A 16,281-nucleotide genomic window follows, 5' to 3' on the forward strand; every position below is an offset into this window, starting at 1 on the left:
TTTTTGTAAAGATTATTATCAAGTAATAGTTCATGTAATATTTTACAAAATATGGGCTCCTGGTTTGTAAATGTTGCCAGAACCTCTCCATGGCATACAGTGCCATATCACACAAACACTTATGTATTGTCTCTCTTTGTGTATATATATGTGATCAAACTCCCTCGTGGAGCGAAACGCATCATGGAGGACACTGGTCCAGTCATTTCTATGCCGAAAATAAAAGATTACAATGCTTGCACACTAAAGGTGTGTGGGAGTCCGTAATTCCTGTGGGAAAAGCTTTCAAGAGGTCCGTGCCTGAGTGGTTCCGCCCTGTATTTGGTGGTAAGGAAGTGTTTGAATATATATATATATATATATATACACACACACACACACACAGCAATAGTCCAGGCAATGATTACTTCACCAATTCACTTATTTCTCACATTCAGGCTGCATCATATCCAGGTTAGCATGTCGCAAACTGGAATATGAATGATGCAAGGACTACGACTACCACAATGCCATGTGGCCTTAGCGAAGGCATCCTTACCGAAAGCAACACATATGTGAACCATTTTGTGCTTTTCAAGTTTTACCATAATCTGTGATTATATCATTGAATTGAGTGGCTTCCAGGATCGTTGGTCTGCCCCAACAGGCACCAGGACATTTTACCATTTGAATTGTTCAGCAACACTCTGCAGGCCTGATTCACAAAGGTAACCTTACACTTTTGTGTAAATTTACAATTATTTGGTATTCACAAATGTATTTTACTAGTAGTATCTTTACGACTATGGAGTCTCCACACATAAAAAGATAGGACAGTCCTATCTATTTATGTGTTGAGACTCAGCTACTGTAAAGATACTACTAGTAAAATACCTATGTGAATACCAAACACTCGTAAACTTACACAAAAGTGTAAGTTTACCTTTGTGATTCTGGCCAAAGGCTGCACCACCAAACAAGGTTGAATTCCTCTGAGCATCAATGGAAGTGAAAGTCATGATGATGTGAGAAGAGTACATCAGTGAATGTTGAAGTATAAACACTTTTTCAGTCAAAGGAGAAAAACATCATTGAAAATTGATCAGAACTCAAACAAAGACTGAAAGCGAAATGCAAGATGCAAGAACTACATCTACCACAATGCTATGGTGCCTGAGTTAAGCATGGGCGAATTTTGCGAATCTCGCGTTCGCGAATTTTGCGGATTTGCGAACTCGCAATCCGCAAAATCCGCGAATTCTCGCGAATTTGCGGATTTTTTTTTTTGTGTTTGCGCGGGTTTCTGCCAGTTCGCGAGGGTTTTGTACAATTTCGCAAATTGCGAACTTACCTGTCGGGTCGCAAGTTTCGCGAACTTGTTGTTTCTACGTGTCCAGCCTGTTTGGGACACTCTTCTTCATCACTGCCACTCTCTGTCACCACTGCCACTCTCTGACTACTCATGCCACCCTCTGGCCCACCCATGCCACCCTCTGTTTCATCACAGCACCCTCTGGTTGTCCAGTCAGTGTACATTATTGTGGCAACGCAAGCACACCTTCCCTGCCTCAAGTGACCTGAATTAATTTGGGGCTGATTAATGTGTCACAGAATATATTTTTAGCTGGCACCTGCTTCCTTAGTGCTTCCTGATTAGTGATCTTTTGCACTTGCTAAGTGCTTTCATTGTTGCAAAATTAGTTACAACACCTGCCCTGCCCCAACTGACAATAATGAATTAGGGGCTGATTAATGGATTTGAACTTCCAGCCTGGCTCCTGCTTGTCTCCCTTAGCTGTAATTCAGGACCTTTGTGGCATATGTGTAACTATTCTGAGGTTCAGAGCAGGGTCACATAATAGTTGCAACTGGCAACTGAACTCTGGAGGGGCCCCTCAGGAAGCACTACAGGAAATGGCTACTAATGATGAGCCTGAACTTTTGAACCTGGTAAGTAGCTTCAGTTTTGCTAAGATCGTATTTCTGCAATTTTGCACTTATTCGCGGGGTGCGAAGTTGTACTGGGAAGCCGCGAACTCACGCGAACAGTGGGAGCAAAATCCGCTGCTCGCGGATTTGCGGATTTTGCGGGAGATTCGCGAATGTCGCGGATTGCGAATTTACCGAAAATCCGCAAAATCCGCGAGCGAAACGGATTTTCCGCCCATGCTTAGCCTGAGTGAATGCTTCCTTGCTGAAGGCCCTCACCCACCTACCCCTGACACAATCTATGTTTATTTCTGTGTCACTGTCGGTGTCTGAGTCAACATACCACATCATTTGCATAAATCTGAGGAGACCCTGTATAGCTGAGCCAATTTGGCTTTCAGACTCTTATGGCTCCTGAACCTGTAACAATTTGAGACCACTGCTTCAGTTGTCCATCTTCGTAAATATTTCACAGTGATTTCATGACCTTGCTCTTTTTATGCACCAGTTCTGTGGTCATTATTGAGAGATTGAACTTACTCTGGTTCTCTATGGGACCTTTGACTTTATCACACTCACTTTTATTATTATTAACTGAGCTTATAAAGCGCCTGGTTACACTAGTCAGTGTGTCCCCGCGCTAATAGTGGCCTAAAAGATCCCTAACACAGCCAGAAAAGAGCACTTCAATATTTCAATATTTCAATACTTTCCATTACCATTACCAATATTTCTTTATTTTGGTTGTTAACCATAAAAGAACAAACACAGATATATACAAACAGATTAAAACGATTAAAAAAGTTAAAAAGAGATAAAACAGTTCACCTGAGAAGTTACTTTTAGATTGAAAAATTGGTGAAACAGTCAGTCACAATCCAGACCTTGGTTTTGTATTTTGAAGAAGTTCTTCCTGGCCCGCCACATGGAATTTAAAAAACGTGAGACCGCATAAACTATATGGGAATCAGTATTATATTTTAAAAGTCTAAATGCTTCCATGCAATGGGTTGTGCCTAGGTTTTTCCATAACTGTACCAACCATCTGAGTCTTATTGAGTGATAACCCAAGCAAAGAAAAAAGCACATGGCATTCAGACTCAACACACATGTTGCAGGCTGGGCACCCACTTGGATTTCCACCCGACGACTTGCATGTAAAAGCACGCAAGGGGAGGCAGCCGTGCCGAAACTGCACATAGAGTTTCCTGCCTAATGTTTCTTAAATGATTCATCAAGGACATGCAGTACTTAAAAACCAAAAGCTCCTTACCACCCCCTTTAATTCTCCTTCTCAGCTCTGCTGATTTTGTGCAGTAGGTCATTTGTCTAGAGGTCACACAGGCTGGACAGCATCCAGCCTACTATTCCTGCCAGGCACTATGGGAGTTCCTCCACAATGACCACATTATTCACTGATGAAACAGCAGATACCTCTTTTCCTCACCAGTCTCCCTGTCAATTGTGTGGCTTCTTCCCAGAAAAGTGTCAAGCATAAGCAAACTCCAATGCTGAAGAAGAGTCATACTGCTCCTCCACAGGAGCAGCCGCTGCTGCGAAACCTCTCTCAGAGCCTTGCTTTTCTAGGGTAGGGTTCATTGTGGGTTCAAAACAATTCCCATAACCAATCCAGGTTTGCTTTAGGCAAAATTCAGGATTGTTTTGCCATTGGGTCTATCTTGGCAATCCTCATCATGATGTATACACATTATTGTCAGGATAGCAAAAGGTGGAGAGTATAGGAAGTGATCTAATGCACTCTGTGACCCCAGAGAACATCATAGGATTAAACCTTTGTCCCTCCTTTAGTTAGTCAAAGCCTCCAATTTGCTGCTAAGAGATTGGATGACTTATACGACCCCTGTCACCGGGGGCACCTAAGGTAATGCCAAGAGTCGATAGGGACCGCCATGGGAAGCAAGGGTATTGCCAAGAGTAGCAACGGGTAGGACAGACGTAACAAGAGCAATACGAATACTCCCAAAGGCAAGTTAAGGATAACAAAGGCAAATCCAGGGAAACCAAATGACAAGTTACAAGTAGCTATTTCAACCCCTGTCAATGCATATTTGGCATCCATGCATCTGCACCTGTTGGCTGAGAAGCAGTTAAATCATCACGGAGTAGCCAGACCCTTCATGGTACCAACTTGCACCCATCCTTGTTTATGTTCATGTTTCACGTGCACCTTTGCACATCACGTGATATGTGTCGGAAGATTTAGGATGTGGATAAGACGTTATCCATTTTCAGGATTTTTATAGTATATTTTAATTTTTGAGTATTGGTCAAATAACTTTTGTGTTAATATTGTTCCTTGGTTGGTTAAAGCTGCCAACGTGAATTCTGAAACCCCCAGACCTCACAACATTAATAAGGTTTCATCGACGGGAAAGCAATTCAGCAACGGGGACACACTCAGCATACTTCACAAGGCTGTGTATATATTTATTTATATATTACTGGCTGTGCAACCCTGGGACTGGCCATGTCTGCTGGGTGCCCCCAGGGCACTCAGTCCCCACTGGGACCATGGGGAAAGCCTGAATGCCCCAGCAGCCCCTTTCGGATCCCCATTTTCTGTGGATGCCGGCATTGATTTCAGGTATAGGGAGCTGCTAAACATGCATCTCCCTGTGTCTGAAAGCATTCTGCTCCACTTCTAGCAAGCAGGAGCATTTCTGAGCTCTCGCTTTGTGGAAGTGGAGATTTTGCCATGGTTTGGCAAGAGTGGTAATCCTCCCGCCAAGCCACAGTAAACAGCTATGTCCCAGGGGTGGGCACCCTGGGACATAGCTAGAGCTGGCCCTGAGAAGTGGTGGTCACCAGGGCCATCTATGGCTCCAGGAGGGAGGGGCCATGCAACCACTCTCCTTTCTTCTTGTAGGGCCCGCCCAGGGAGGTGGCAGTCCCCAGGTCAGTGATGTCACTAACCATGTCATGAGTGATGTAGAATGTGAGGTCATAAGCAGTGCATTGCGGGGGTAGTAAGTTATAGTTTGCTCATGTTATTTCCTAACTATAACGTCCGTGTAACCTTTAGTTTTTCTAGTGAATATATATATATATATATATATATATATATATATATATATATATATATATATATATATATATATATATATATATATATATATATATATATATATATATATATATATATATGTATATATATATTCCAAACAGCTTGGCGAAAATCATGCCCGCGCCTCTTCGTTTGTGGCGGGCCTCGACGGGGTTTCGCCTCGCCCCGTTAAATCCAAACAGTTTACCGTCTTTGCTAGTAGACAGAGAGTCGAGGCCCAGATTAGCTTAGTTCAAGTGCTTTTATTCAGCAACACTAGCACTCAACGCGTTTCGCAGCCTCCGCCGCTTTCTCTTCATGAGAAAGCGGCGGAGGCTGCGAAACGCGTTGAGTGCTAGTGTTGCTGAATAAAAGCACTTGAACTAAGCTAATCTGGGCCTCGACTCTCTGTCTACTAGCAAAGACGGTAAACTGTTTGGATGTATATATATATATATATATATATATATATATATATATATATATATATATATATATATATGGAACACAGCCAAAATATCGAATCCTAATTGTCGACCTACAGAAATATCGAGTTTGAAATATCGAAGGTACAGAATTTCGATGTCAAGAATTTCGTTGGACAGAATATCGACCCTTAGGTAAGTAATATCGAAATTATTTATATAGATGTAAGTAATATCGAAGTTAGTAATATCGATAGCATATATATCGATGTAACTAATTTCGATGTTACTAATATCAATATTTGTATTATTTTTATGTATTTAATTATGTTTTTGTAATATGTTTTTGTTAAGTATTTCAATTTTTTTAAATTATATGTGTAATATTTTTATATATTAATAATGTTATTTTTAAGTAAATTTTATGTTTTCGTACCAGAGCGGGTTGTGGGTTTATAGGGGAATAGGGTGGGAAGTAATTAAAATATACTTAATTAATTAATAATTTTTAGGAATTATAAATTAATTTTAATTAATTTTTGTTTTTATTTCTGTAGCAGGTTGTGGGTTTATAGTGGAATTGGGTAGGAAGTAATTTAATTGTAATTAATTAATTATTTATAATTTTTTGTGATGGATAATTATTTTATTTTTAATTAATTATTAATTGGCAATTAATTATTTAAATTGATCATTTATTTTTTAATTGGTGATTAATGTTTTTAATTGTTATTTAATTTTTTTAATTGGTAATTCATGTTTGTAATTGGGAAATAATTTTGTAATTGGTAATTACTTATTTAATTGGTAAATACTTTTGTTAATTGGCAATTAACATTTTTAATTGGAAATTATTTCTTATTAATTGAAAAATATTTGTAATTAATTGGTAATCATTGTTTTATCAAAAGTATTATTTGGTATAAAAAATAATTTTATTGTTGAATAATTTTTAATTGTGAATTAATTTTAAATAATATTTTTTGTAATGAAAAATGTTATTGTTTAATATTTATTATTTGGTGAGTAATATTTATTAATTAATATTTATTGGTCTTTGTTGTTAATGTATTGTTAATTAATTATTCAAATGTAATTGTTTTTAATAATTATTAATTGTTTGTAAATGATGTAGATTTATTTTAAAATTAAATTATACATTATTTTAAATATAAACATTATTTATAAGTATGTTATATTTAAATTCTACGCTATCCAACGCTTTCCCTACTGTTGCACCCTCTGGTGTTGGAATAGTAATTTTTACCCCTTCGCTATCCAACGCTTTTCCTACTGTTGCACCCTTTGGAGATGGAATAGTAATTTTTATCCCTACGCTATCCTATGTTTTCCCTACTGTTACACCCTCTGGAGTTGGAATAGTAATTTTTACCCCTACGCTATCCAACGCTTTCCCTACTGTTGCACCCTCTGGAGTTGGAATAGTAATTTTTACCCCTACGCTATCCAGCGCTTTCCTTACTGTTACACCCTCTGGAGCTGGAATAGTAATTTTTATCCCTACGCTATCCAATGTTTTCCTTACAGTTACACCCTCTGGAGTTGGAATAGTAATTTCTACCCCTACGCTATCCAATGTTTTCCCTACTGTTACACCTTCTGGAGTTGGAATAGTAATTTTTACCCCTGTGCTATCCAACGCTTTCCGTGCTGTTGCACTCTCTGGAGTGGAAATAGTAATTTTTACCCCTACGCTATCCAACGTTTTCCCTACTGTTGCACTCTCTGGAGTGGGAATAGTAATTATAGTAATTTTTACCCCTACGCTATCCAATGTTTTCCCTACTGTTTCACTCTATGGAGTTGGAATAGTAATTTTTACCCACCCGCTATTCAACGCTTTCTCTACTGTTGCACTCTCTGGAGTGGGAATAGTAATTTTTACCCCTACGCTATCCAACGCTTTCCCTGCTGTTGCACTCTCTGGAGTGGGAATAGTAATTTTCACCCCTACGCTATCCAACGTTTTCCCTACTGTTTCACTCTCTGGAGTTGGAATAGTAATTTTTACTCCTACGCTATCCAACGCTTTCCCTACGGTTGTACTTTCTGTAGTGGGAATAGTAATTTTTACCCCTACGCTATCCGATGCTTTACCTACTGTTGCACTCTCTGGAGTGGGAATAGTAATTTTTACCCTTACGCTATCCAACGTTTTCCCTACTGTTTCACTCTCTGGAGTGGGAATAGTAATGTTTACCCTTACGCTATTTAACGCTTTCCCTACTGTTTAATTTTCTGGAGTGGGAATACTAATTTTACCTTCTACGCTATCCAATGTTTTCATTACTGTAGTTTTTTTTGGACTTTAAATAGTAGTTTTATTTATTTATGTATTTAATATTTTTGTATTATTTTAGATACTGTTTTATTTAATTAAGTTTAAAAATATTGAAAGTATATTTAATTTTTTTAATTTCTTAAATATATATATATTTTTATTTATGTCATTATTTTATGTGTGTAGATATTTTTGTAATTTATAGTATACTTTAATAATTTATAAGTAATTAAAATAATGAATACAATGTATTATTAGGTAAGTATATATTATATGTTATGTTTATTTTTAATTACAGTTATATTATTCAATATTTATTATTTATTAATTTTAAACATTATTAAATATGTTTAAATATGTTTCTTTTATTTATAATTATTATTTACTTTATTTCACTTAACAGAAAAAAAACGATATTTTTGATTACGATATCTTTAACATCGATATTTTGGTTTCGATATTTTTGTACTTACCATGTTGTAGATAGGGTGTCGATATACTTACCTTCGATATTTCAGCGTCGATGTTCTGTAGGTCGATATTATGTCCGTCGATATTCTCTTATAGATTATATATATATATATATATATATATATATATATATATATATATATATATATATATATATATACATATATATATATATAGTGTAACTTAATTTATAAAAATATTTATTACACATTATATTAATTTGATAATATTCTAAAAAAAAATATATGAAAATATATATATATATTTGCAGTAATACATTTAGAAATTGAATACAATTAATATGTAACATAAGTATTTTTATGAATTATGTTACAGTGTATATAAGGGGTCTCCAACAATTTTTGTAGTGAGAGCTACTTCTGATCAGTGAAAATCATTGTGATCTACTGAAAGCTAAACAACCCGAGCATTGACACTCCCACGCCCAGTTTCATTGATTTTAAGCCTAATGTTCATAAAGCCAGATACCATGGTTTGAACAAAATACTTAGACTAGCTACACTATGATACAGGTGTCATTTGTGTCAGTGAGAGCTTGGTTTTTGGGGATGTATGAACATTTTTGCGTATGAATGGAATATGTTTGTATGGGTGACTGAGAGCCTGTGTTGTATGTATTTGCAGCACAGGAAAATACCTTTCTTCATATGTAGCACAGTTAAATGTATTACACAAACATACAATTATTATTTTTTGAAGATGGGAGAAATTTAATGTCCAGAAAGAGGTTGAGAAAAAAATGTCATAATATGGAACATTTTTCTGCACTTTAAATTTCTCTCATTTAGAAAAATGTCTGTATTATTCAGTTATACTTATGGCACAGTGTGTACTACCCCCTGGGAGTAAGGGGACTGCTTTTTGTAAATGCAACACTTTGAAATGGCAGAAAATTAAAATGAAGAGTTAACTCAATCATTAGGGTAACTTTTCATTTTTATTTTCTCCCATAGAAAAGCATTCAGAATCATCATTTTGTTCACAGTTCCAATACTTAGTTGACAATGAATTTTATTTAAGAGTCAAACACCTCGGTGCTTCAGTTGTTCAAATACCTGCCCCAGCCTGGGTCATAAATCCGACTGCACACTGCTCATTATCAGGCCCTGATATCTGCAGCCTGATGATAATAATGTAAAATAAGCACTGCCTTCCCTTACATTTAAAAGGAGAATAAGACTGTATACTTATTTACAAATGAACTCAAGGCTGAGAGCTACTCTGAGGGTGTCTGGGACATACTGTTAGCTCAGGATCCACAGGTTATCTATCTATCTATCTTATCTGGTTATCTATCTATCTATCTATCTATCTATCTATCTATCTATCTATCTATCTATCTATCTATCTATCTATCTATCTATCTATCTATCTTATCTGGTTATCTATCTATCTATCTTATCTGGTTATCTGTCTGTCTATCTATCTATCGATCTATCTATCTATCTATCTATCTATCTATCTATCTATCTATCTATCTATCTATCTATCTATCTATCTATCTATCTATCTATCTATCTATCTATCTATCTAGCTATGAATATGACTCTTTTTTCCGCTTGCCGTCACCCCGCATGTTGTTACAATGCAATTGTTACAACGACTGCATTGTAGCAACGCATACCATTACCCTGCAAGTCGTAACAACGACTTGCAAAGGGGGGTGCTGGATGTTGGAATAGAATAATATACTATTCCAACTCCAGTCTGTGCGGACAGTAGGGAAGGTCTCTCCCCCTCCGCAACTTGTTGTAAAGCCTTGCAGGATAATGGTATGCGTTGTTGCAACGCGGTCGTTGTAACAACCGTGTTGTAACAACATGCGGGGTGACGGTTTCATATTAAGGGATGTTTACCTATATATATATATATATACACATATATATATATATATACATATACGCTCCCTGTCCCACTGGGAATCGAGGCACTCGCGGGTGGGTGCGGTATGCGGTAATGGGCGCCCGCAATAACACAACGCTCAGCTTCAGAACTTGCTATCCAAAGAACCGCACTCGTGGAACCAAAGTTGTCGGTGCTCACACCATAAAGATTTTAATCACAAAGTTTAACAGACGCGTTTCAGCATCAAGCCTTCTGACACTGATGAAGGCTTGGTGCTGCAACGCGTCTGTTAAACTTTGTGACTAAAATCTTTATGGTGTGAGCACAGACAACTTTGGTTCCACGAGTGTGGTTCTTTGGATAACAAGTTCTGAAGCTGAGCGTTGTGTATATATACATATATATATATATATTTAGATAGATAGATAGATAGATAGATAGATAGATAGATAGATAGATAGATAGATAGATAGATAGATAGATAGATAGATAGATAGATATGTATGCTTATATATTTATAATAAAAAAACAAAGGTTACAAGGACGTTATAGTTAGATTAATGTTTGACCCAAACAAACCACAGAAATTCAGCAGTTATAGTTACACCTATAGTTCTACTTATGTTAAGAAACTATAACTCGTGGCCTAAAGTTACTTAACGACATGAGTCATAGTTTCTCAAGATTGCAGTCAGTCAATCAGAGCCTTGCTTTTTGGCAGGATCCGCTAATCCCCGTGGGTGGATCCATAAAGGATCCGCATCCCTAGATATCTATAAAAAACTTTTTTTTTAATACCTCCAAAACTACTGAACGTATTTACACCAAATTACAATACGCACTCTTTCTGAACCAACATCTAGCTTTCTGCAAAATTTTGTGTATAGCTGTTCATCGCTTCTGGCAGTAGCTGTGTCTAAAAATTGTGAATTCTCTATAGATATTACATGGAGAAAAAGCGTTTTAGGAAACCCCTTTTTACTCAGTCCCCGCTTGACAGATCACCTCGAAGCTTTTCATGCAGAACTAGGCAAAGTATGCCTTTTTTCGGGGGAAATGTTGTAAGGATTCGTTAAACGGCACCAAAGTTATCAGCAAAACAAAAAATGCTTTGTCTATGGTAAAAGTTGGTCCTAATTATAACTACCTACTGACTATTGCCAGCTATATATATTCAATCTGAAACCCAGGTGTCGGTTTGAATAAATTATGCCTGCAGCGGAGTGCGCTTTCAAGCAGAAAGGAAAACTTTGTGGGAACACATTTATCCAGCCTCCTTTGCTGGAGAAGGACGCACTGCTCAGTAACAGGGAAGTGTCCGCAGGTTGGGACTGTTCCTTTTATCATTTGCGGCACTGCAGAAGAAAATACAATTACCGGCAATGGTGTTTTGGAGGCCCACTGGAGGGCTGTTTTACATCTTTTAAAAGGTAATCTGCACAGACCCCCACGAGAGGGGATGAATTGTGGCTATTTAAAACTACGTGTCCCAGAGATGCCCACTGGGGCAGTCGTAATTGGTGAAAAGGACACGTGGTATTGACAGTCTTGGTGGTGCAGATGGTGACAATCCTGTGAACAAGAGGCTTGCAGCCTCGAAACGCGTAAGGAAGGAGAAAATAAGTCAATCTGAAAACCAGGTGCCGGTTTGAGTGCCGGTTTGAATAAATTATGCCTGCAGCGGAGTGCGCTTTCAAGCAGAAAGGAAACCTTTGTGGGAATATATATATATATATATATATATATATATATATATATATATATATATATATATATATATATATATATATATATATATATATATATATATATATATATATATATTTATACATCCCTTAATATGAAACCGTCACCCCGCATGTTGTTACAACACGGCTGTTACAACGACTGCGTTGCAACAACGCAAACCATTACCCGGCAAGGCGTTACAACAAGTTGCGGAGGGGGAGAGAAGCTGTTGGATATATATATATTAGTGATGTCATTTGAGATGTTAGCAGTGATGCCACAGACCATGTCATGAGTGATGCAATATGTGAGGTCATAAGCAGTGCATTGCGGGGCATGCGTTATACTTAGGGCTCCCGGTTTTATGGTATTTATTTTTTGGACGTTACCGTCTGTATTTATCCATATTTATTTTTTGTCAACTTTATCTGTATTTATCCTTGTACATTATGGGTATTGTGAAAAAATAAAGCTGAAACTGGTATATTTTCACATTTATTTAACCAATAAATATGCAGTCATGCTTGAATGTCTATCAGGTTTTAGTGATATAAATACCTGCAGAAGTTAAATCAATGCACTTCTATGAAAATATGCACATTTCAGTATTAGTCTTGTTCATATCTACTGCTGTTAAAACCTCTTTACTAAAATTATTTTCTTTTTTAACCTCTCTTACCTATCAATCCACACAGTTATTGGTCTGGCAGTCATGGCAAAGTGTATTTAGAATCACTCAAAAAGCATCCAATTTCTGTTTTTATCCACATTTAAAAATAAATACATTCAACAAAATAAATGGCTTTCTGTCTGTATTTATCTGTAAAAATCAATAAAAACGGAAAACAGGTAGCTTTAGTTATAGTTAGCTCGGGTACCTATAACTGCTGAATTTCTCTGGCTTTGTACGAGAGAAATGTGAGTCTATACTGGTGTGAGGGACTTACTGGTGGCAACAATACAGGTATTTGGCCCCAAATGACCCTCAGCAGCCAAGGAGGCTTCATACCCCAACGAACAGTAACCCCGGAGGCACGTTTGCAGAGAGATTGAGCAAGGAAGCGGGCCGCTGATGAGCCCTCAGCAGTCCCACTGTGGGGGACATACAGGAAACAACAATAGGGGTTCTTGGCCCCCAAGGAACATCAGCAGCCAGGGGGAATTCATCCACCAACCAGGAGTGTACCAGGAGGCACGTTTGCAAAGTGGTTGAGAAAAGGGGTGGGCCCTCTGATAAGGTCTCAGCAATCCTGCTGTGGGGGACTTACTGGTGGCAACAGTGGGGGTTCTATGCCCACAAGGACCCTGAAGCAGTCAAGGGGACTTCATCCCCCGACTAGTAGTGCACTAAGAGGCACATTTGCAGAGTGCTTTGAAAGGGGGTGGATCCTCTGACAAGGTCTCAGCAATCCCACTGTGGGGCTTACTGGTAGCAGCAATAGGAGTTCTCGGCCCCAAGGACCCTCAGCAGCCAAGGGTACTTCATTCCCCAACCAGCAGTGCGCCAGGAGGCTCGTTTGCAGAGTGGTTGAGAAAGGGGGCAGGGCCTCCAACCAGGTCTCAGCAGTCCTGCTGTGGGTTACTTACTGGTGACTTAAATAGGGATTCTTTGCCCCCAAGGGCCTTCAGCGGCCCAAGGGACTTTATCCCCCTACCAGTAGTATGCCAGGAGGTGCATTTGAAGAGTGGTTGAGAAAGGGGGAGGGCCTCCGGCGAGGTCTCAGCAATCCCGCTGTGTGGAGCTAATGGTGGCAACAATAGGAGTTCTTGGCCCCTAACCACTACCCACTATCAACATTCAAGGGGACTTAATTAGGGGTGGCGGAGCAACACTCCACCCTCTCACGGAACCCCACGGAATTTGGTTGTGTTTTTTGGTAACTCTGCAGAATTCTGTGGAGTGAAACTCTGTGAGCTCCATCCAGGCCCAGCAGAACGAGGAAAAATAAAGGCCAGAAATGAGCTGAGAGAGGCAAAATAAAGGTCACAAGTGAGCCGAAGAAAGGCAGGAAACAAGCAGAACCCACTCAGGCACTCACACACCCACTGAGACACTCATGCACACACTCTGAAATGTTAGATCTTATAGTTAGGAAATAACATCAAAAAAGCATTTTCAATGCAATCAGTCTCGTATTTGTAAATGTTAGAGCTTTTGGCGTTGAGAGTTACAATTCTTTTTACTTTTGTTTTTTTATTTGCAGTGGGTTATTCCTATGTGCATAGCGCTATTGCCATTCATATGACCTTGCGTAGCTGGAGAACCAGAAAATGGGAAATTGGTATGAGGAAGGGGACACAAGAGTAACATGATGCCTGAAAAAAAAGTAACAACATCCTGGAAAAAGCAAACACTCATAAGGAATGCAAGATTTTGTTATGTTATGTTATTTTAACAGAACTTGTAAAGCTCAGCGTATACCCAGAGGTGTCTTGGCGCTAGTTCAGCAAGCAGAGTTGAAAGAAGAAAGATGCCTACTGGTTGAATAGCCATGTTTTCAAGAGCTTCTTGAATTGAAGAAGATAGAGAGAGCTGACCTTATGTGTAATGGGCGGAGATTCCATGATTTGGAGGCTCCAGCCAAGAAACTGCTTGCTCCCCATTTAGATGTCTTAAATCTAATGGTGTTTATTTCAAACATGCCTGATGATCTTCAGTTCGTAGTAGGGGTATCCCAAGAGAGGGCTTTCTTCAAGAAGAGAGGTTCATAGCCATGGAGGGCTTTATAAGTAAGACAGAGAGACTTAAAGTTATTTCTGTTCTTTACCTTCAGCCAGTGGAGATCTATCAACCAAAGGGAGACAGAGTGATGGCTAAGTAGTCCCAGTAGAAGTCTGGCTGCTGAGTGAGTCCTGAAGCACTTGAAGTTTGTTCACATATTGGGCCTGCAGACTGTTATAAAGGCCATTGCAGTAGTCTCTTTTGGCAAGTATTAAAGTAGGTAGGACTGTTTTCCTGGAGTGGTGGGAAGAAAATGTAGTATTTTCCTAAGTATTCCTAAAGTGTTGTAAGAGGAAGAGACCACAGCGTGTATTTGTGTACTTAGATTGAGACGGTCATCAATAATGACCCCCAAACTCTTGGCTTTATTTGTGGGGGCAGGAAGAGTTGCCATTTCTGCAGGCCAGCAAGATGCTGACCAGAAATTAGGGTTATTGTCAAACAAGATCACCTTGGTTTTATCGGCGTTGATCTTGAGACACTGCTTGCTCATCCAAGAGTTGATGTGTATCATACAGCTCTGGATGCGATAACTGGTATTGTTAGCATTGTTTGAGGCGGAGAGCACGATTTGTGTGTCATCCGCATACAAGGTGAGTGAAAAACCGAAGGATTGGCCAGTTCTGCAACATGCACATTAAAAGAGTGGGGCTGAGCGAAGATCCCTGCGGGACACCACAGGACAGGCGGAAAGAGTTCGATGAGAAGGAGTCAATTTTGATTTCATTTCCCCTGTTGGAAAGGAAGGATGATAGTAATTTTAAGGCAAGATTTTTGATACCTATTGCTTCCAAACAGTGGATCAGGATAGAGTGATCCACCTTGTCAAATGCCGCTGATACATCCAACAGGATCAAAGAGGCTGATCCTCCGTCATCCAGGATAGACTTATGTTCATCAGTCGCCATGATCAGGGCCGTCTCGGTGCTGTGTTTCGATCTGAACCCAAACTGAGTGGGATCAAAGCAGTTGTTATTTATGATAAACTGTTTAATTGGGTGTTTTTGAGTATTTTGGAGGGGATAGGCAGTCTGGAGATGGGCTGATAGTTAGCTGGGTCTGTCGGGTCCAATTTCTTTTTTTTTTTAAGCGGCAGAATGGAGGCTTATTTCCAGATGGATTGAAAGATTCCTGTTCTGAACATTGTATTACAGATGTGGGGAGGATAGATGCAATGATGTCAGGAACTAGCTTAATGACAGATGGTGGACAAGGAGCATTCAGGGGGCCTGACATGGTGGTTGATACCAAGTCTATAATTTGAGCTGTGGTCACAGGGAGAAAAGAGTCAGAGGCGTTGACAGGATGACCAGCCCCTGTGTCGTGACCGACTGGCAAAATATGATTGCAAGAGCGATCAAACAAATCAAAATGTTTGATCAATTTTGCTCCTAAAGTACCAAGTAATCTTATCACAGAAGGACTGACAAACCCAGTCACCTCTGCTCCCAGGCTGTTTGGTAAGTTTATTAATCACCTGATATAATTTTTTCGATTAATTTTTAGAGGATTCAAGTAGGGAGGAGAAGTATGTTGTCTTTTCCTTGACCAGGAGGGACGAAGTATGTCGTCTTTTCCTTGACCAGGAGGTACTTATATTTGGATAATGAGAGTTTATAGATTTCTCTAATGAGAGTTGTATAGAGCCCTCCATTTCCTCTCTGGAAGTCTGCAGCTTTGTCTTTCTAACCTGAGGGCTTCTGATAACCAAGGTGCGTAAGGAAGAATCCTACATTGGCGAGCCTCTTTGGTAGGGCTGTAAGGGAAAAGGCCAAATTAAGCCAGTTTAAATAGT

This window comes from Lissotriton vulgaris, chromosome 7 (assembly GCF_964263255.1).
Source record: "Lissotriton vulgaris chromosome 7, aLisVul1.2, whole genome shotgun sequence".
Classification (NCBI taxonomy): domain Eukaryota; kingdom Metazoa; phylum Chordata; class Amphibia; order Caudata; family Salamandridae; genus Lissotriton; species Lissotriton vulgaris.